The sequence below is a fragment of the Triturus cristatus genome, chromosome 7 (assembly GCF_964204655.1).
Source record: "Triturus cristatus chromosome 7, aTriCri1.1, whole genome shotgun sequence".
Classification (NCBI taxonomy): domain Eukaryota; kingdom Metazoa; phylum Chordata; class Amphibia; order Caudata; family Salamandridae; genus Triturus; species Triturus cristatus.
This window is the reverse complement of record NC_140590.1, coordinates 6,357,083-6,379,231: the sequence shown is the minus strand read 5'-3', so window position 1 is coordinate 6,379,231 and position 22,149 is coordinate 6,357,083. Positions and strand designations below refer to the sequence as shown.

At 52.0% G+C, this 22,149-nt stretch overlaps 1 long non-coding RNA gene across 1 annotated transcript in view; it reads right to left on the bottom strand.

The window, feature by feature from the left end:
* Positions 1-330: 330 nt before the first annotated feature.
* LOC146808674 (uncharacterized) overlaps positions 331-22,149 on the bottom strand; it is a 53,682-nt gene continuing 31,863 nt past the window's right edge. The window contains exon 4 of the long non-coding RNA XR_014966219.1: positions 331-555. This is a non-coding gene — a long non-coding RNA (uncharacterized LOC146808674). The remainder of the gene's footprint in view (positions 556-22,149) is intronic.

The following is a 22,149-nucleotide window of genomic DNA, read 5'->3' as shown; positions in this document are numbered from 1 at the left end:
CTTGTAGAGTCAAGTGTCAACACACTGCCCTTGTGGATTCAACACACTGCCCTTGTAGTATCAACACACTGCCCTTGTAGTATCAACACACTGCTCTTGAAAAGACAAGTGTCAGCACACTGCCCTTGTAGAGCTGTTTCAACACACTGTCCTTGCAGAGTCAAGTGTACAAAGGGAGTCACTTTGTTCTTCAGCTGGAGTTCAATAGTACACAAGACCCTGGGGCAGTGGTAGTAAGCGGCATTGCCCATCAAATATACTGCCCAATAACCACTGCCCACCCCAAGCCCTGAGGAAAGGCTTAGCGCACAAACAAAAAAAGAAAAGCTATTGGGAATATTTGCAAGTTTAATCAGTATCTAAACATTAAAGATTCTACTGGAATACATAAGGTTAGAAGTCCGGTATCTGAGCATCTGTGCTATCCTTCAGTCCTCTGGCGCCATCTAGTGCTTCAGAGGGTGCACTGCAGGTCTGCTGGAGTTCCAGGGTCTCTACTTGGACTTGAGGTGCAGAACTTCTTTCGCTGTGTTAAACTTATCAGTTATCCAGTCTCTGCAACAAAAACAGAGCACGGTTAGCATTGCTCCGAGAGGGGAGCAGTCAGTACAATCAAACGCAAGAGCACAGTAGACACGGCCCCAGAGATGGGAGCATTCAGGAGCGTCAGAAGCAAGAGCACGGTAAGCGTTGCCCCCGAGAGGGGCGCAGTCAGGCTTGTCAGACTCAGGAGCATGGTTAGCATTGCCCCAGAGAGGGGCGCAGTCAGGAGCGTCAGATGCAAGAGCACGGCAAGCATTGCCCAAGAGGGGAGAAGTTTGGAGGTATGGACGCAAGAGCACGGCAAGCATTGCCCCCGAGAGGGGAGCATTCAGGGGGGTTAGATGCAAGAGCACGGTAAGCATTGCCCCCGAGAGGGGAGCATTCAGGAGGGTCAGATGCAAGAGCACGGTAAGCATTGCCCCCAAGAGGGGCGCAGTCAGGAGGGTCAGATGCAAGAGCACGGCAAGCATTGCCTCCAAGAGGGGAGCATTCAGGAGGGTCAGATGCAAGAGCAACGTAAGCATTGCCCCCGAGAGGGGAGCATTCAGGAGGGTCAGATGCAAGAGCACGGTAAGCATTGCCCCCAAGAGGGGAGCATTCAGGAGGGTCAGATGCAAGAGCAACGTAAGCATTGCCCCCGAGAGGGGAGCATTCAGGAGGGTCAGACGCAAGAGCACGGTAAGAATTGCCCCCAAGAGGGGCGCAGTCAGGAGGGTCAGATGCAAGAGCACGGCAAGCATTGCCCCCAAGAGGGGAGCATTCAGGAGGGTCAGATGCAAGAGCAACGTAAGCATTGCCCCCGAGAGGGGAGCATTCAGGAGGGTCAGATGCAAGAGCACGGTAAGCATTGCCCCCAAGAGGGGAGCATTCAGGAGGGTCAGATGCAAGAGCAACGTAAGCATTGCCCCCGAGAGGGGAGCATTCAGGAGGGTCAGACGCAAGAGCACGGTAAGAATTGCCCCCAAGAGGGGCGCAGTCAGGAGGGTCAGATGCAAGAGCACGGTAAGCATTGCCCCCAAGAGGGGAGCATTCAGGAGGGTCAGATGCAAGAGCAACGTAAGCATTGCCCCCGAGAGGGGAGCATTCAGGAGGGTCAGATGCAAGAGCACGGTAAGCATTGCCCCCAAGAGGGGAGCATTCAGGAGGGTCAGATGCAAGAGCAACGTAAGCATTGCCCCCGAGAGGGGAGCATTCAGGAGGGTCAGATGCAAGAGCACGGTAAGCGTTGCCCCTGAGAGGGAAGCATTCAGGAGGGTCAGATGCAAGAGCACGGTAAGCATTGCCCCCGAGAGGGGGGCATTAAGGAGGGTCAGATGCAAGAGCACGGTAAGCATTGCCCCCAAGAGGGGAGCATTCAGGAGGGTCAGATGCAAGAGCAACGTAAGCATTGCCCCCGAGAGGGGAGCATTCAGGAGGGTCAGATGCAAGAGCACGGTAAGCGTTGCCCCTGAGAGGGAAGCATTCAGGAGGGTCAGATGCAAGAGCACGGTAAGCGTTGCACGCAAGAGGGGGGCAGTCAGGAGGGTCAGACGCAAGAGCGCGGTAAGCGTTGCCCCAGAGAGGGGCGCAGTCAGGAGCATCAGATGCAAGAGCACGGCAAGCATTGCCCAAGAGGGGAGAAGTTTGGAGGGATGGACGCAAGAGCACGGCAAGCATTGCCCCCGAGAGAGGCAAAGTCAAGATGGTTAGACATAAGTATGGACGAAAAGGGGAGCCCCGAGGAAGAGTCAGACACCCGTATGGAAGACAGAGACACTAGCATGGAAGATATAGACACGGGTATGAAAGAGCTAAACACTTGTATGGAAGACAGAGACACTAGCACAGAACAGTTAGACACTAGTATGGAAGATATAGATACTAGTAAAGACACTATAATACAAAAAAAGGGGATGTTTACAAAGAAGTGTCGGAGAGCAGCGTTAGCATTCTTTGCTTAACACTACGCTCCGCCACTTCTGAAACACAGGGCTGCACCATATTTACAACAATCCGGTGCAGCCCTGCATTGCCCCTGCGCTGGTGCTAATTTCAGCTGCCTAGCGCCAACGCTGGCACCCTTGCACTTTGGTGCAAGGGTGCCTGTATTGGGGGGAATGATTGTGTGCCGAAAGGTGTCCCTTCCTGAGGATACACAATCTCAAATGGCGATTTGTTAGTTTCATGTGTGCTGCTTTGTGCAGCACATATAGAAATTGCAACTTGTCCTTTTTAAAATGATTGTTTATGTGCAGGAAGGGACACCTTCCTGCACATAAACAATCATGCATGCGTTTTGCTGGTTCTATGTGTGCTGCACAATACAGAACACATAGAAACAGCAAAAGCCAGGAGAAAGAATGCATTTCTCCTCGTTTCACCATGTTAAGACCAGGTTTTTCTTGTTCTTCATTTTGGCGCTGCTTCCTATTTACGTCGCCCTTGTATATAGAGGGCAGCATCATGGGTGCTGTGGCAGAATGCCCACCGCAACACCCACTGCCCACCCCTTTCATGCTAAGTGTTGTGTGAAAGGGGGCCTTGTAAATAAGGCGAAGCCCGTATCGCTGCAGGAATGTCTTTAAAAGTGACGTACCTGTGGCGATAGTGGCTTGTAAATATGCCCCCAAGTGTATTGTCAGTCTGTTTCCTGTTTCCAGTTGTGGAGAGCCGTCGGAGCGTGCGAGGCGAGCAAGGCGAAGTGAAGCCGAGTTTGTGTCAGCTAATTGCGGGTGGTTCGCCTTCCTTTTCCTCTCGGAGCAGAGCTCATCTGAGTGAGCGAGTGCGGCAGCCGTAGTCAGTGCCATGGAGAGTGTGCCCCAAGATCCACACAGAAGCAGCGCTTTTAGGACTGGGTGTGGCTTCAAGGTTTTCTCAGTGTGCCCTACTTGTAACTCACTTTTTTCCTGCCTTACTGTGCTCCACAGGCCAGCGGGAGTGATGCTCCAGTGCGGAGCATGTGCTGTGGAATTGAGAGGGGGTGCCCACGCTTCAAGGGCACAGCAGAAGTTGCAGCGGGCCCCGAACCTATTGACACATCAGAGCGGGGTGCTGTGAACCTGGGTGTCTTAAGGCTGGTGCAGCGTTGTGCCGGCATTCTCCTTTACTCCTTTGAGTTCTGTATTGCCTGGCCTTAGTTTTGGCGCTGTCCCAGCCTAGTGAATCTGGAGCAGGCTCGAAAGCAATGGGTGTTGCGGTGGAACGCCCACAGCAGCACCACCCATATCCCGTCCCTGTGCCGCAGCAGACTGCAGCAGGATGGGGCATATTTTCAAGGTGGCGTTAAGCCACGTTAAGTCACGTTAAGTGCCTTAGTGCCACCTTGTAAATAAGGGGAATGGTGCAACGCCACGGGAACGTCAGAAAAAGTGAGGCTCCGGGGGCGTTAGGGGCTTGTAAGTATGCCCCCGAGTTCTGAGAGCCCCATCAGACAGAAACTACCAAAGGACCACTTATCCTTGTGCACATATTACAGATGAAGTTTCGAATCTCACCTGCATAGTTGGGGCCCTTGTAGAGGAAGTTAAAAGGATGTCTTTACAGCAAATAATGAACCATAGGCTTGGGCAACACAGGGACCAGAACGCTGAAGAATTAAGGTTTCAAATCCAACAGATCCAAAGTGATGAAAACTGTGAGGCAGCTCAGGGTACCCGGGGCTCAGATAGAAAGGGCCCGATTCACAGAACTAACTTAAGACAAAATCCTAAACTTACTACCATTTTGGTATTCACAGAAGGCACTTACTCATTTTGGTATTCACAGAAGGCACTTACTCATTTCGGTATTCACAGAAGTTAGGAGTCCTAACTTTAGGACTCCTAAATGCCTTCTGGGAATACCGAAAGTCTTAAAATTAGGATTTTTCTCAGTTTAGTAGTAGTATAGTTAGGACTCCTAACTTTAGGACTCCTAAATGCCTTCTGTGAATACCGAAAGTCTTAAAATTAGGATTTTTCTCAATTTAGTAGTAGTAAAGTTAGGACTCCTAACTTTAGGACTCCTAAATGCCTTCTGTGAATACCGAAAGTCTTAAAATAAGGATTTTTCTCAATTTAGTAGTAGTAAAGTTAGGACTCCTAACTTTAGGACTCCTAAATGCCTTCTGTGAATACCGAAAGCCTTAAAATTAGGATTTTTCTCAGTTTAGTAGTAGTGAAGTTAGGAGTCCTAACTTTAGGACTCCAAAACTGAGAAAAATCCTAATTTTAAGGCTTTCGGTATTCACAGAAGGCATTTAGGAGTCCTAAAGTTAGGACTCCTAACTTCTGTGAATACCAAAGTGAGTAAGTGTCTTCTGTGAATACCAAAATGAGTAAGTGCCTTCTGTGAATACGAAAATGGTAGTAAGTTTAGGATTTTGTCTTAAGTTAGTTCTGTGAATCGGGCCCAAAGTGTGCAAGTTCATGATGCGCAGCAACAATCAATAAGTCATGGTATCCCGGCAGTGTCGAGCAATAGAATCTCTGTCGTAGGACAAGGAACGTCACGTGAAGGACAGGCCCCTCAGGGCCCCTCAAGAACCCTCAGGGACCGAGAATGAAGATAGGCAGATAACTTCAGAGCTCCAAGTAATACATATTACAAATACATCCACCTCCTCTAAGACGGATGGGCTCCCCGAAAGAGCAAGGAAACGGCTAAGAAGGGCTCGTAAGAAAACAAGACAGGTACGGCTGATAGACCCGAGGATGGGTACCCCATCTTTGAACCTATTCTATTGGAAACCGACAAGTGAACTCATCTGGGATGGAGCTGGGGACAACCACATGTATGCGGCAAACTGCCCCAGTGGATGAGACCCCGGCGCAGAGACCCCGAAAAAACAACCATGAGAACAAGGCGAGCGTGAACTCCGCCCTTGCCAGAAAGCATTCATTGAAATGTTCAAGATAAACATACAGACAGGAGATCTGGAAGAAAAAACGAGCTGCTTGCGAGGATTTATGGTTGAAGCTACATTATGCCTGCAAAACAGACAATATTAAAGCCTTTTGGGAACCATTAATGACCTGATCAATGGTAGCAAGTGACATAAACTATCATCATATGGGGAGTGAATGTCCTTAAAAAGAGAAGTGATTACAAATAGACACAGTAAATGAGGCAATGATAATAGCAACTATAGATGGAATTAGATCTAATGTTGAGCCCGGCCCTTATGGGATCCGCAAAGCTGTCTTTAAAGCCAACCCAGAGCTGTGTCAAGAGTACCGACTCCACTGTTCAAAGATGTTGTAGCAATAAAAGTGGTTCCGGAATCATGGCCTTTATATAGAACGGCCCTTCAGAGAATCCGTCTCACTATCGGCTCATAGCACTAACCGATGTGGAGGCGAAGGTCTAACCGATGTGGAGGCGAAGGTCTATCCGATGTGGAGGCAGAGGTCTAACCGATGTGGAGGCAGAGGTCTAACCAATGTGGAGGCAGAGGTCTAACCGATGTGGAGACAGAGGTCTAACCAATGTGGAGGCAAAGGTCTAACCGATGTGGAGGTGAAGGTCTAACTGATGTGGAGGTGAAGGTCTAACCAATGTGGAGGCGGAGGTCTAACAGATGTGGAGGCAAAGGTCTAACCGATGTGGAAGCAAAGGTCTAACTGATATGGAGGCGAAGGTCTAACCGATGTGGAGGTCTAACCGATGTGAAGGCGAAGGTCTAACTGATGTGGAGTCGAAGGTCTAACCGATGTGGAGGTGAAGGTCTAACCGATGTAGAGGCAGAGGTCTAACGGATGTGGAGGCAGAGGTCTAACCGATGCGGAGGCAGAGGTCTAACCGATGTGGAGGCAATAATCTAACCGATGTGAAGGCAGAGGTCTAACCGATGTGGAAGGGGAGGCTTAACCAATGTGGAGGCGAAGGTCTATCCGATGTGGAGGCAGAGGTCTAACCGATGTGGAGGCAGAGGTCTAACCAATGTGGAGGCAGAGGTCTAACCAATGTGGAGGCGAAGGTCTAACCGATGTGGAGGCGAAGGTCTAACCGATGTGGAGGTAGAGGTCTAACCGATGTGGAGGCAGAGGTCTAACCAATGTGGAAGCGGAGGTCTAAGCAATGTGAAGGCAAAGGTCTAACTGATGTGGAGGCGGAGGACTAACCGATGTGGAGGCGGAGGTCTAACAAATGTGGAGGCAAAGGTCTAACCGATGTGGAGGCGAAGGTCTAACTGATGTGGAGGCGAAGGTCTAACCAATGTGGAGGCAGAGGTCTAACAGATTTGGAGGTGAAGGTCTAACCGATGTGGAAACAAAGGTCTGACTGATATGGAGGCGAAGGTCTAACCGATGTGGAGGCAGAGGTCTAACCAATGTGGAGGCGAAGGTCTAAGCAATGTGGAGGCAAAGGTCTAACTGATGTTGAGGCGGAGGACTAACCGATGTGGAGGTGGAGGTCTAACAAATGTGGAGGCAAAGGTCTAACCGATGTGGAGGCAAAGGTCTAACTGATGTGGAGGCGAAGGTCTAACCAATGTGGAGGCGGAGGTCTAACAGATTTGGAGGTGAAGGTCTAACCGATGTGGAAACAAAGGTCTGACTGATATGGAGGCGAAGGTCTAACCGATGTGGAGGTCTAACCGATGTGGAGGCGAAGGTCTAATCAATGTGGAGGCAGAGGTCTAACCGATGTGGAGGCGGAGGTCTAACTGATGTGGAGGTCTAACCGATGTGAAGGTGAAGATCTAACCGATGTGGAGGCGAAGGTTTAACCTCTGTAGAGGCAGAGGTCTAACCGATGTGAAGGCGAAGGTCTAACTGATGTGGAGGCGGAGGTCTAACCGATATGGTCTAACTGATGCAGAGGCAGAGGTCTAACCAGTGTGGAGGCGAAGGTTTAACCGATTTGGAGGCGAAGGTCTAACCGATGCGGAGGTGTAGGTCTAACCGATGGGGAGGCGAAGGTCTAACCGATGTGGAGGCAAAGGTCTAACCAATGTGGAGGCAGAGGTCTAACCGATGTGGATGCAAAGGTCTAAATGATGTAGAGGCGAAGGTATAAACGATGTGGAGGTCTAACCGATGTGGAGGCAGAGGTCTAACTGATGTGGAGGCAGAGGTCTAACAGATGTGGAGGCGGAGGTCTAACCGATGTGGAGGCGGAGGTCTAACCGATGTGGAAGGGGAGGTCTAACCAATGTGGAGGCGAAGGTCTAACCGACGTGGAGGCGAAGGTCTAACTGATGTGGAGGCAGAGGTCTAACCGATGTGGAGGCGATGATTTAACCGATGTGGAGGCGGATGTCTAACCGATGTGGAAGCGGAGGTCTAACCAATGTGGAGGCAAAGGTCTAACTGATGTGGAGGCGAAGGTCTAACCGATGTGGAGGTGAAGGTCTAACCGATGTGGAGGCAGCGGTCTAACGGATGTGGAGGCAGCGGTCTAACCAATGTGGAGGCAGAGGTCTAACCAATGTGGAGGCGGAGGTCTAACCAATGTGGAGGTGAAGGTCTAACCGATGTGGAGGCAAAGGTCTAATGATGTGGAGGCGAAGGTCTAACAGATGTGGAGGCGGAGGTCTAACCAATGTGGAGGGAAGGTCTAACCAATGTAAAGGTGCAGGTCTAACCGATGTGGAGGCAGAGGTCTAACCGATGTGGAGGGGAATGTCTAACCGACATGGATGGGAAGGTCTAACCGATGTGGAGGTGGAGATCTAACCGATGTGTAGGGGAAAGCCTAACTGATGTGGAGGCGAAGGTCTAACCGATGTGGAGGCGGAGGTCTAACCGATGGGGAGGCGGAGGTCTAACTGATGTGGAGGCAAAGGTCTAACCGATGTGGAGGTGAAGGTCTAACCGATGTGGAGGCGAAGGTCTAACCGATGTGGAGGCGAATGTCTAACCGATGTGGAAGCAGAAGTCTAACCGATGTGAAGGCGAAGTTCTAACTGATGTGGAGGTCTAACCGATATGGTCTAACCGATGCAGAGGCAGAGGTCTAATCAGTGTGGAGGCGAAGGTTTAACCGATTTGGAGGCGAATGTCTAACCGATGTGGAGGCATAGGTCTAACCGATGTGGAGGCGAAGGTCTAACCGATGTGGAGGCAAAGGTCTAACCAATGTGGAGGCAGAGGTCTAACCGATGTGGAGACAGAGGTCTAACCAATGTGGAGGCAAAGGTCTAACCGATGTGGAGGCGAGGGTCTACATGATGTGGTGGCAAAGGTCTAACCAATGTGGAGGCAGAGGTCTAACCGATGTGGAGGCGAAGGTCTAAGAGATGTGGAGGCAAAGGTCTATCCGATGTGGAGGCAGACGTCTAACCGATATGGAGTCAAAGGTCTAACCGACGTGGAGGCGAAGGTCTAACCAACGTTATGTTATGTTATGTTGTTATGTTACTGGGTATTTGTTGAGCGCGCGGCTACTCCCAAGAGTGTCCCGGCGCTGTGTGCTGCTGGGGAACCCATCCTGGCTTTCCCTGTGAGAAGGTCCCTACTGGGCATCTCCAAGGTGAAGACAAGCATCCCCGGCGCTGATGGGGCCGTAAGTGGAGATTAAGCAAGCTATTGCCCAGAGTTGCTGAGTGGGATCCATGGTTAGAGTAGGCACCGAGGCGAGAATTATCGTGTCTGCTGACCTTGGCCCAAGACCCTGCCGCGTCGGGAATCGAACCCTGGTCCCGGGCCGACTTCTGCTTCCGGGTCTGACGCCTCTAACCAGTGAGCCACACCACTCCACTTGACGTGGAGGCAAAGGTCTATCCGATGTGGAGGCGGATGTCGAACCGATGTGGAGGCGAGTTTCTCACCGACGTGGATGCGAAGGTCTAACCGATGTGGAGGCGGAGGTCTAACCGATGTGGAGGCGGAGATCTTTGCATCAGGCCTACTTAAGGACCTTGAAGAATGGGCCACATTGAACATAATACCAATATATCAATCAGGATTCCGGAGAGAACAATCTCAAATCTGCGTCCCTCACATTGATGACGGAGACGCAAATATACATGAAGTATCTGCAATGCAATAGGTCCCACATTTGTAATCAATCAATCAATCAATCAATCATGGCATTTATAAAGCGCACTACATACCCGCGAGGGTCTCAAGGGCCAGGCGCTGGGGGGGGAAGCTGCTACTGTTCGAAGAGCTAGGTCTTGAGAAGTCTTCTGAAGGTCAGAAGGTCTTCGGTCTGCCATAGGCAGATGGGGAGGGTGTTCCATGTCTTGGCGGCGAGGTGGGAGAATGATCTGCCGCCGGCGGTCATTCTTCGGATGCAGGGGACAGTGGCGAGGATGCAGTCTACGGAGCGGAGCTAGCGGGTGGGGGTGTAGAGCCTGAGTCGGCTGTTGAGGTACGTTGGTCTGGTGTTGTGGAGTGCCTTGTGTGCGTGGGTGAGGAGTTTGAAGGTTATCCTCTTGTTGACAGGGAGCCAGTGCAAGTCTCTCAGGTGGGGTGTGATGTGGCTGTGGCGAGGGATGTTGAGGATCAGGCGTGCGTAGGCGTTCCGTAGTTTAGTCTACTGCTGACGAGGGCCTGGGTGACCGTCCTTCTTGTTTCGGTGGGGTTCCACTTGAAGATCCTGAGAAGCATGCGGAGGGTGTTGAAGCAGGAGGAGGAGACGGCATTGACCTGCTTCGTCATGGAGAGGGTAGAGTCGAGGATGCCCCTAGGTTGTGTGCATGGTCGGTGGGTGTTGGGGATGTTCCTACTGCAGTCGGCCACCAGGAGTCGTCCCAGGCCGAGGGGGTGGATCCGAGGATGAGGACCTAAGTCTTGTCACAATTCAGCTTCAGTCTGCTGTTCCTCATCGGCGATGGCCTTCATTCCTTCATGGAGGTTGGTTTTGGCGGTGTGGGGGTCCTTGGTGAGTGAGAGGATCAGCTGGGTGTCGTTGGCATAGTAGATGATGTTGAGGTCGTGACGTCGTGCGATGTGGGCAAATGGTGCCATGTAGACGTTGAACAAGGTTGGGCTGAGGGATGAGCCTTGGGTTACGCCGCAGATGATCTTGGTGGCTTCGGAGTGGAAGGTGGGGAGGCGGACGCTCTATGTTCTGCCAGAGAGGAAGGAGGAGGTCCAGTCCAGGGCCTTCTCTTGTATTCCGGCATCGTAGAGGCGTGTTCATAGTGTGCGGTGGCAGACCATGTCAAAGGCGGCTGACAGGTCAAGGAGGATGAGGGCCACGGTTTCTCCGTTGTCTAGCAGGGTCCTGATGTCATCGGTGGTGGCGATGAGGGCAGTTTTGGTGCAGTGGTTGCTGCGGAACCCAGACTGGGACGGGACCAGGATGCTGTTCTCCTCAAGGAAGCTGGTCAGATGTTTGTTGACGATCTTTTCAATGATCTTCGCCGGGAACAGGAGCAGGGAGATGGGTCAGAAGTTCTTGAAGACCTTGGGGTCCGCCTTGGGATTCTTGAGTAAGGCGTTGATCTCTGCGTGCTTCCAGCTCTCCGGGAAGGTCGCTGTCTTGAAGGAGATGTTGATGGTTTTCCGGAGATTGGGTGTGATTGTGCTGCTGGCTTTGTTGAAGATGTGGTGTGGGCAGGGGTCTTCCGGGGATCCGGAGTGGACGGTGTTCATGATCTTGATGGTGTCGTTGTCGTTGATGTTGGTCCAGGTGGTCAGGCGGCTGGAGCGGGTGGTGGTCGTGGGAGCGGGGGTCTCAGTGGTTGCCGGGATGGTGACGGCGTTGAAGCTGTCATGAATGTCTGCGATCTTGCGATGGAAGAAGGTGGCAAGCGAGTCGCACAGGTCTTGCGAAGGTGAGATGTCATTGGTGTTGGAACTGTGTTTGGAGAGTTCCTTCACGATGTTGAAGAGCTCTTTGCTGTTGTGTGCGTTGTTGTCTAGGCGGTCTTTGAAGAAAGTCCATTTGGCTGATCTGATGAGGTGGTGGTGTCTGCGGGTGGTGTTCTTGTGGGCTGTGTAGCTTTCCGGTGTTGGTTCACGGATCCAGCTTTTTTCGAGTTTTCGGCAGGTTTGCTTGGAGGCCTGGAGGTCTTCGGTGAACCAGCTGGCTTTCTTGCTAGTGTGGGTGTTAGAGGGCTTCTTGAGCGGAGCGAGGGTGTTGGCTCAGTCGTTGATCCACTGTTTGAGGTTGTGAGCGGCAGTGTCGGGGTTGGTCGGATCTGCGGGTGCGCTCCGGGCGAGGGTGGTGGAAAGCTCGTTTTTGGTGACTCTGCTCCAGCAGCGGCGCAGCATCTGTTGGGTGCGGTGGTGCGTGATGGGTTTCCGGAAGGTGAAGTGGATGCAGCGGTGATCGGTCCAGTGGAGTTCGGTGGTGTGGTTGAAGGAGACGTGGGAGCTTGTGGAGAAGATGGGTTCAAGCGTGTGGCCGTCGGAGTGGGTGGCTGTAGTGACGAGTTGTCTGAGTCCGAGGTTGGCGAGGTTGGCGATCAGGGTGGAAGAGTTGGTGTCGTTGTTGTTCTCGAGGTGGAAGTTCAGGTCCCCGAGGAGGATGTAGTCCGTGGAGGCGAGGGCGTGTGTGCTGACGAGGTCGGTGATGGAGTCGCTGAACTGTGCTCGTGGTCCGGGGGTCTGTAGATGAGGGTTCCTCTGAGGGTGGTATTGGGATCGGTGTGGATCTGGAAGTGCAGGTGTCCGGCAGTGCTGAGGGTGTCGTCTGTGTTGTTTGAGACTTTGAGAGTGTTCCTGTGGACAATGGCGATTCCTCCTACTGCTCCATTGGTGCGGTCCCTGCGGGTCATCTTGTAGCCTTCCAAGATGGCTATGGCAAAGTCGGGTGCAGAGAAGGGGTTTAGCTAGGTCTCCGTCAGGAAGGCAACGTCTGGGGTGTTGGAGTCCAGTAGGTCCCAGAGTTCCACGGCATGTTTGCGCGCGGAGCGTGTGTTGAGAAGGATGCATCTGAGGTGGTTGGGTTCTTTGGTAGGTGGGTTGGCGGGCCGGATGCTGGTGAAGCTGCAGTTCCAGCAGGAGAAGGATCCTTGGGTGTGCTTAGGGTTGGCCAGGCAGCAGGTGCATGATCGTCCGGCGTTGAGTGCATGGAGGGTGCTAGAGGTGTAGTAGAGGTGGGCATCGTGGCATTCGCGGGGGCCAGGAGTCCTGGCGCTGGGCACGGTCCAGGCGCAGATGGGTGCAGACGGGCTTGCCTTAGACGAGCCTTCGATGCGCCAGCGGCGCGTCCGCTGCGCGGCTGAGCAGCGTCCGCCATATGTGGGGAGGTGGGAGGGAGGAGCAGCTGGGAGGTGGGAGGCAGGAGGTAGGGGCAGGGAATGGGCAGTCAGGGGGGCGGGGCCACAGGGGACTCATCGTCGGGAATGGGAGAGGTGAACGGCATGGAAGGCAAGGGCACAGCATCACGGGGGCACAAAAGGAAAACTGGGCACAGATCACAGGGGTCACAGAAGGAAAAATGGGCACAGAATCACAGGGGCACAGAAGGAATACCGGTCACAGATCATGGGGGTCACAGAAGGAAAAAAAGCAGCACAGAATCACGGGGGCACAGAAGGAAAAAACCGGCACGGAATCACAGGGGTCACAGAAGGAAAAAACGGGCAAAGATCACGGGGGTCACAGAAGGAAAAACGGGCACAGAATCACGGAGATTGAGCTATTGATACTGAAATGATGATACCTTTTATTTATGTTTTTTGAAAATCTGCAAGTGGTGCGTAAACATGTAGGGGACGATTCACAGAACTAACTTAAGACAAAATCCTAAACTTACTACTTTTGGTATTCACAGAAGTTAGGATTTTGTCTTAAGTTTGTCTTAAGACAAACTTAAGACAGATTTAAGACAAACTTAAGACAAACTTAAGACAAACTTAAGACCGACTTAAGACAGACTTAAGACAAAATCCTAACTTAAGTCTGTCTTAAGTCTGTCTTAAGTCTGTCTTAAGTTTGTCTTAAGTCAGTCTTAAGTCTGTCTTGAGTCTGTCTTAAGTCTGTCTTAAGTTTGTCTTAAGACAAACTTAAGACAAAATCCTAACTTCTGTGAATACCAAAAGTAGTAAGTTTAGGATTTTGTCTTAAGTTAGTTCTGTGAATCAGGCCCGTACTTTGTACTTATACTCATTGTTTACGAGAATCAAGACAGGCTTTAACTGCACCTCTTTTACTGCCAGACTTTCTTGCAGTGAGCAAGGACTATAAGTGCAAAGGGGCAGATTTACTAGCCCCTTGCACCACTTTTGCGTCATTTCTAACATGGGAAAAGTGACGCAAAAGTGGCACAAGTGGCTTGTAAATAAGCCCCAAAGTGCATGTTCATGCACCGCTTGCAGGTTTTTCAAAAAATAAAAAGGCATTATCATTTACAATGACAATAGCTCACACTTTTACAAATAAGAGACCTATTGCATTGCACATGCTTGTTAGAAAGATGTGCATGTGTGATCAGAGAGATCGAATGGCTAAAGTGAGCACTCCCATCACCCCCTGTTGAATGCTGTGGTGGGAAGAAGCAAAAGTGTGACCGAGTACTGGGGGGCGCTAGAGTGCCCGAGGCCAGATGGCTGCTCTGCCGGCCAGGTGTAAATATCCGACGAGAATCCGCCCATCCAGCTACAGATTATAAGAAATACAGCTCATGAAGAGAGGGAGCAGTAAAGCTAGACTCGTGAGCCGAAGATTTGGAAAAATCCACAAATTAAATGATTAAGCCCAGAACCAGGCCTGGCCCCACAGCAACGCACTTGGATCCCCAACGCAGCCCGTGCTGCACAGGGAGAAACATGGGCTGGGGAAGGGGGGCTGCATGGTGACACCACAAGCTGTGGCCCTAAGGTATCCACGAGTCAAGGAAAAGACCAGAGACTGCATCTGTGGTCCTGCATGGTGACACCACGAGCTATGGCCATAAGGTACCCACGAGTCCAGGAAAAGAAAAGAGACTGCATCTGTGGCAGTGCTTGGTGACACTACGAGCTATGGCCCTAAGGTACCCACGAGTCCAGGAAAAGACCAAAGACTGCATCTGTGGCCCTGCATGGTGACACCTCGATCTGCAGCCGTCAGGTGGCCACGAATCAAGGAAAAGACCAAAGCCTGTGTAGGAGAGTAGGATCTGCTTCACATGGGTACCCCCACTTTTTGCTGGTGTTTCACTGTTTTTCGACCTTAGTCTGGCTGTGGCCCTGCTATTCAGGGCCCCAGTCTATCTGCTTTCTCTGTAAAATGGTTTCCATGTACATTAGGTACATATCTAATTGGATTCTGGAGTGCCTTATAAGCCCCTAGTACATGGTATACTATGTAACTAGTGCACAGGTACCTTAGAGGCCTACCAGGGGCTGCAGCATGTCTTATGCCACCCCTGGAAAACATTCCAAAATGACACCACAGGTCTGCTACTGCAGCCTGGGTGAGGGTGTGCTTGCACCACTTACTGTGGTATAGGCTACCTATATCACTACACTATCCAGACACATATGAACCTATAAGCCACTCCTATGGCAGGCCTTGACAATCCTGAAGGCAGAGCGCTTGGTTTTAAGTGAGAGGGTGCCCGAGCATGAGCTGAGCCCCTCTGCAGCATTCTGAAACACTTCCTTATGGCTGTTCTGTGATACAGCCATACCATATACTCTTAAGTGCATTATGACCACGTGGTAAATGCTAACTTTGGAATGGCTGTATCAAAACATGTTGTGTTTGGTGTCAAAACTTTGGAATACTACCCCCCCCCTGCCAGCCCTGGCAGCGGGGGTAGCATGCCACCCTTCTAGAGGGAGAGACATGTTCACACTGGCTAAACCCGGTTAAAACTTTCCAAAGCCCTGGCATCACAAAATGGATGCCACTGCCACAGACATGGGTCTGGCCTCCTGCTGCTGACCGAAACTCTGGCAGGGGAGGCCTGGACAATAGGTTTCTTGTATCAGGGAGGTGTAACCACCTCCCCAGACAGGCAGATGTGTATTGGGGCAGGGTGGGTGCATTCAGAGAATGCTTGTGAGAAACTGCCTGGGGCACACAAGGTGTGCCTGTGCATAGCCCAGTTCAAACCGGTTGCGGGGGCACTCAGCCCCTGCTCTGGCATGAAACTGGACAAAGGCGAAGGGGTGTAACCAGCCCCACCCTAGGTCCACCTATAGGTGGGGCCTTAGAGTTAGTCCATCCCCTAATCTTAGTATAAGTATAGGAATCCAGTCCCTAGGACTTTAGATTACCCTGGACAAAACTTTGCAACATATATCCTGGACCTTCGACTTTCTATCACGACTAGAAGACGGAAGAAATCTCCCTTGAGGTCAAGGAGTGACTCCCCTGCTTGGCAGGCACCAAAGCAGCAACTGACCGGTCTGCAATTCTGAAGCTCCCGACGGACGCTGAAGACTCTGCATTCCCAGATGTGGATTTCCAGACTTCACCGATGCAACAGTTAGTCCACAGCAAAGCTGAGTCCTGTGGCTATCGTGGGTGATGTGGAACCGTGACCCCTGGACACTGTAAACTTTTGCAGCAACACTATCTTCCTGGTCATCCTCGAAGTTGTGGTTTGGGCTACGAGTAGCCCCAGCCTTGATCACCACCTGCGCCGAAGTTTGTTAACCTCCACTCCACAAGTGACCCGTGGGCCAGCTCCAAGTGCGACTGCTCTAGGCTCCTTCGCGATCACTAGTCCGTTGGCTAGCAGGTCCCCACGAAGGCAACCCCTCTTCTGCTTGGGCTTTCCTGGTTGCCCCAGAAATACCCTTACTTTTTCTTGCTGGGTGAGTCCATCAGACCTTGCTGGTCTGCACCGCAGTCCTTTCTCTGATTTCCAGTGAATTGCCGTTGCCAAGGCTAGTTGGGTCCTTTCTGGTCGATGAAAATGCAGCAGTCGACAGACTTTGTGGGATAGCTCAAATCCGGCTTGTGGACTTCGTCAACGCCTCCTGGACCTCGTGGCTGAAGAGTCAAGACAACCATCAACTCACCTGAAGCACCCGACATCTGTGGGCATTGGTCCATCCTGCCCTAGGTCACTGGCAAGGGACCCAGACTCTGTCCCCTCTGCTTTCAGGTTCCTTACATCCCAAATCCAGACTTGGATCTCTTCGGACACTTCGCCTCTTTACTGCAGCAGCAGTTCTTTGCAGGTTTCCATTGGAATCGATGACGCGACCCGACACCAAAAGACACCTATGCACCCGACTTCCCTGGGTGATGTAACTAGAGTACTCCGGTGCTCTCGAGGGTGCTAGCCCTAGAACTGTCTTAGTCCAAAAGGGTTTGGTCCTGACTCGATTAGAAGTGTCCCTAATCTTTAAAATTCCAACCGCGACATTCCCCTTAGAAGATAACGGGAACCCGCGGTTGTGTTTTCACACTGCATACAGTCCCCGTGGGTCCCCTGTGTCACTAACTTGGGTGGTTCCTTGAGGTCCCAGTGATTCTAGAGGCTATAGGCCTAGGGCCTATTCCAGTCGTGGTTCTTATACCACTTTTTAGTATATGGTTTGGTACGCCCCTAGGGCCCAAATGTGTATTTGTGCTTTTACTGATGCTTGATCACTTGTAACTAAAGTACTTCGAACGCCAGTCTCATAAAGAGACTAGAGGGGTGTTTTTTATCTTAAATACATATATGTTAAATATATACCTGGTGTGGTTGTCCTTTCATTTGATCATTCAACAGATAATAGACTGGTAAAACAAGCTGCTTTACGTTCCTTCAAGACTTAGCCTGAAGGCTGCTCTCCATAGCTACCACTAGGATAGCTTTCAATAAAGGTTGTCTTTAACCATTCATAACAAGGGGTGGTTTGGACTGATACAAGGTGCCCACCTGAACTAGTGGACAGCATATATCAGGCCACCTTCTCACACTGTATCCCATCATCACTGCTTCTGGCACTCCTTCCCGTATCCCTCCCTTACTGCTCCCAGCACTCCATCCTGTATCCCTCCCTTACTGCTGCCAGCACTCCTTCCTGTATCCCTCCTATACTGCTCCCAGCACTCCTTCCTGTATCCCTCCCCTACTGCTCCCAGCACTCCTTCCTGTATCCCTCCCTTACTGCTCCCAGCACTCCATCCTGTATCCCTCCCTTACTGGTGCCAGCACTCCTTCCTGTATCCCTCCCCTACTGCTCCCAGCACTCCTTCCTGTATCCCTCCCTTACTGCTCCCAGCACTCCATCCTGTATCCCTCCCCTACTGCTCCCCGCACTCCAGCCTCTATCCCTTCCTTACAGCTCCCTGCACCCCTCCCTTTACAACTCACTGCACTCCTTCCTGTATTCCTCCCTTAGTGCGCCCTGCACTCCTTCCTGTATCCCTTCTTTACTGCTCCCAGCACTCCTTCCTGTATCCCTTCCTTACTGCTCCCAGCACTCCTTCCTGTATCCCTCCCTTACTGGTCCAGGCACTCCTTCCTGAATCCCTTCCTTACTGCTCCCAGCACTCCTTCCTGTATCCCTTCTTTAATGCTCCCGGCACTCCTTCCTGTATCTCTCCCTTATTGCTTCCTGCGCTCCTTCCTGTATCCCTCCCTTACTGCTACCAGCACTCCTTCCTGTATCCCTCCCTTACTGCTCCAGGCACTCCTTCCTGTATCCCTTCCTTATTGCTCTAGGCACTCCTTCCTATATCCCTTCTTTACTGCTCCCGGAACTCCTTCCTGTATCCCTCCCTTACTGCTCCAGGCACTCCTTCCTGTATCCCTTCCTTATTTCTCCAGGCACTCCTTCCTATATCCCTTCTTTACTGCTCCCGGAACTCCTTCCTGTATCCCTCCCTTACTGCTCCAGGCACTCCTTCCTGTATCCCTTCCTTATTTCTCCAGGCACTCCTTCCTGTATCCCTCCCTTACTGCTCCAGGCACTCCTACCTGTATCCCTTCCTTACTACCCCTGCACTCATTCCTGTATCCCTTCCTTACTGCTCCAGGCACTCCTACCTGTATCCCTTCCTTACTGCTCCAGGCATTCCTTCCTGTATCTCTTCTTTACTTCTCCCTGCAATCCTTCCTGTATCCCTTCATCACTGCTCCAGGCACTCCTTCCTGTATCCCTTCCTTACTGCTCCAGGCACTCCTTCCTGTGTCCCTTCTTTACTGCTCCCGGCACTCCTTCCTGTATCCCTTCTTTACTGCTCCCAGCACCCCATCCTGTATCCCTTCTTTACTGCTCCCTGCACTCCTTCCTGTATCCCTTCCTTACTGCTCCCTGCACCCCTTCCTGTATTCCTCCCTTACTGCTCCCAGCACTCCTTCCTGTATCCCTACCTTCCTGCTCCAGGCACTCCTACCTGTATCCCTCCCTGCACTGCTCCCTGCACTCCTTCCTGTATCCCTCCCTTCCTGCTCCAGGCACTCCTTCCTGTATCTCTTCCTTACTGCTGCAGGCACACCTTCCTCTATCCCTTCCTTACTGCTACAGGCACTCCTTCCTGTATCCCTTCCTTACTGCTCCAGGCACTCCTACCTGTATCCCTTCCTTACTGCTCCAGGCATTCCTTCCTGTATCTCTTCTTTACTTCTCCCTGCAATCCTTCCTGTATCCCTTCATCACTGCTCCAGGCACTCCTTCCTGTATCCCTTCCTTACTGCTCCAGGCACTCCTTCCTGTATCCCTCCCTTACTGCTCCCTGCACTCTTACCTGTGTCCCTTCTTTACTGCTCCCGGCACTCCTTCCTGTATCCCTCCCTTACTGCTCCCAGCACTCCATCCTGTATCCCTCCCCTACTGCTCCCCGCACTCCAGCCTCTATCCCTTCCTTACAGCTCCCTGCACCCCTCCCTTTACAACTCACTGCACTCCTTCCTGTATTCCTCCCTTAGTGCGCCCTGCACTCCTTCCTGTATCCCTTCTTTACTGCTCCCAGCACTCCTTCCTGTATCCCTTCCTTACTGCTCCCAGCACTCCTTCCTGTATCCCTCCCTTACTGGTCCAGGCACTCCTTCCTGAATCCCTTCCTTACTGCTCCCAGCACTCCTTCCTGTATCCCTTCTTTAATGCTCCCGGCACTCCTTCCTGTATCTCTCCCTTATTGCTTCCTGCGCTCCTTCCTGTATCCCTCCCTTACTGCTACCAGCACTCCTTCCTGTATCCCTCCCTTACTGCTCCAGGCACTCCTTCCTGTATCCCTTCCTTATTGCTCTAGGCACTCCTTCCTATATCCCTTCTTTACTGCTCCCGGAACTCCTTCCTGTATCCCTCCCTTACTGCTCCAGGCACTCCTTCCTGTATCCCTTCCTTATTTCTCCAGGCACTCCTTCCTATATCCCTTCTTTACTGCTCCCGGAACTCCTTCCTGTATCCCTCCCTTACTGCTCCAGGCACTCCTTCCTGTATCCCTTCCTTATTTCTCCAGGCACTCCTTCCTGTATCCCTCCCTTACTGCTCCAGGCACTCCTACCTGTATCCCTTCCTTACTACCCCTGCACTCATTCCTGTATCCCTTCCTTACTGCTCCAGGCACTCCTACCTGTATCCCTTCCTTACTGCTCCAGGCATTCCTTCCTGTATCTCTTCTTTACTTCTCCCTGCAATCCTTCCTGTATCCCTTCATCACTGCTCCAGGCACTCCTTCCCGTATCCCTTCCTTACTGCTCCAGGCACTCCTTCCTGTATCCCTCCCTTACTGCTCCCTGCACTCTTACCTGTGTCCCTTCTTTACTGCTCCCGGCACTCCTTCCTGTATCCCTTCTTTACTGCTCCCAGCACCCCATCCTGTATCCCTTCTTTACTGCTCCCTGCACTCCTTCCTGTATCCCTTCCTTACTGCTCCCTGCACTCCTTCCTGTATTCCTCCCTTACTGCTCCCAGCACTCCTTCCTGTATCCCTACCTTCCTGCTCCAGGCACTCCTACCTGTATCCCTCCCTGCACTGCTCCCTGCACTCCTTCCTGTATCCCTCCCTTCCTGCTCCAGGCACTCCTTCCTGTATCTCTTCCTTACTGCTGCAGGCACACCTTCCTCTATCCCTTCCTTACTGCTACAGGCACTCCTTCCTGTATCCCTTCTTTACTGCTCCAGGCACTCCTACCTGTATCCCTTCTTTACTGCTCCCAGCACTCCTTCCGGTATCCCTCCCTGCACTGCTCCCTGCACTCCTACCTGTATCCCTTCTTTACTGCTCCAGGCACTCCTTCCTGTATCCCTTCCTTATTGCTCTAGGCACTCCTTCCTATATCCCTTCTTTACTGCTCCCGGAACTCCTTCCTGTATCCCTCACTTACTGCTCCAGACACTCCTTCCTGTATCCCTTCCTTATTTCTCCAGGCACTCCTTCCTGTATCCCTTCTTTACTGCTCCCTGCACTCCTACCTGTATCCCTTCCTTACTACCCCTGCACTCCTTCCTGTATCCCTTCCTTACTGCTCCAGGCATTCCTTCCTGTATCCCTTCCTTACTGCCCCCGGCACTCCTTCCTGTATCCCTCCCTTACTGCTCCAGGCACTCCTTCCTGTATCCCTTCCTTACTGCTCCCTGCACTCCTTCCTGTATCTCTTCTTTACTTCTCCCTGCAATCCTTCCTGTATCCCTTCATCACTGCTTCAGGCACTCCTTCCTGTATCCCGTCCTTACTGCTCCAGGCACTCCTTCCTGTATCCCTCCCTTACTGCTCCCTGCACTCCTACCTGTATCCCTTCTTTACTGCTCTCAGCACTCCTTCCTGTATCCCTTCCTTACTGCTCCCGGCAGTCGTTCCTGTAGCCCTTCATCACTGTTCCAGGCACTCCTTCCTGTATCCCTCCCTTACTGCTCCCTGCACTCCTTCCTGTATCCCTCCCTGCACTGCTCAAGGCACTCCTACCTGTATCCCTCCCTGCACTGCTCCCTGCACTCCTTCCTGTATCCCTCCCTTCCTGCTCCAGGCACTCCTTCCTGTATCCCTTCCTTACTGCTCCAGGCACTCCTTCCTGTATCCCTTCTTTACTGCTCCAGGCACTCCTTCCTGTATCCCTTCCTTAATGTTCCCTTCACTCCTTCCTGTATCCCTCCCTTCCTGCTCCAGGCACTCCTTCCTGTATCCCTTCATCACTAATCCCTGCACTCCTTCCTGTATCTCTCCCTTACTGACCCCTGAACTCCTTCCTGTATCCCTTCCTTACTGCTCCCGGCACCGCTCCTTCCTGTATGCCTTCTTTACTGCTCCCTGAACTCCTTGCTGTATCCCTTCCACACTGCTCCCAGCACTCCTACCTGTATCCCTCCCATACTGCTCCCTGCACTCCTTCCTGTATCGCTTCCTTACTGCTCCAAGCACTCCTACCTGTATCCCTTCATCACTGCTCCCTGCACTCCTTCATGTATCCCTCCCTTACTGCTCCCTACACTCCTACCTGTATCCCTCCCTTACTGCTTCAGGCACTCCTTCCTGTATCCCTTCGTCACTGCTCCCTGCACTCCTTCCTGTATCCCTTCGTCACTGCTCCCTGCACTCCTTCCTGTATCCCTTCCTTACTGCTCCCAGCACTCCAGCCTCTATCCCTCCCATACTGCTCCCTGCACTCCTTCCTGTATCGCTTCCTTACTGCTCCCTGCACTCCTTCCTGTATCCCTCCCTTGCTGCTCCCTGCACTCCTTACTGTACCCCTTCCTTACTGCTCCAAGCACTCCTACCTGTATCCCTTCATCACTGCTCCCTGCACTCCTTCCTGTATCCCTTCTGTCTATCCTTGTTTCTAGCTCTTCTCCCACTCTCTTCTCTCAGACCATATCAATGTCTAACTCTTCCCTGGGCTCCTCCATCCATCCATATAACCGTGTAACCCTTTCAT